This window comes from Octopus bimaculoides, chromosome 23 (assembly GCF_001194135.2).
Source record: "Octopus bimaculoides isolate UCB-OBI-ISO-001 chromosome 23, ASM119413v2, whole genome shotgun sequence".
NCBI classification, from domain to species: Eukaryota; Metazoa; Mollusca; class Cephalopoda; order Octopoda; family Octopodidae; genus Octopus; species Octopus bimaculoides.
In genome coordinates, this window is record NC_069003.1 from 10,035,668 (window position 1) to 10,036,026 (window position 359).

Sequence of the window (359 nt, forward strand, 5' to 3'; positions counted from 1 at the left end):
GGGGGGTACGTCTAAAATCTTACCTAATGTTTCTCATCCAACTTTAAAAAAATAAATAGTATTGTTTAATTTTCAAAATAAAATTGATTTACAAAGAAAATGCCTTATGTTATTTATTGCACATTGTGTTATTTCAGCCCTGAGTTTCAACTCCTTTTGTGTCAGTTTTTGAGAGAAGGGAGACTTTCCTAAGCATTTTTGCACCTTTATTGCGTAGCAATTTCTGTTTGCCTGTCCATCAGGTTATTAAAACTTCCATTTATATTTTTATTCGAATCTAATGTTACTTATCCCGTAGTTCTTACTGCTACGCCAGTGAAAATCAAAATAAAATACATAAAGCAACAGTCATCAAATGT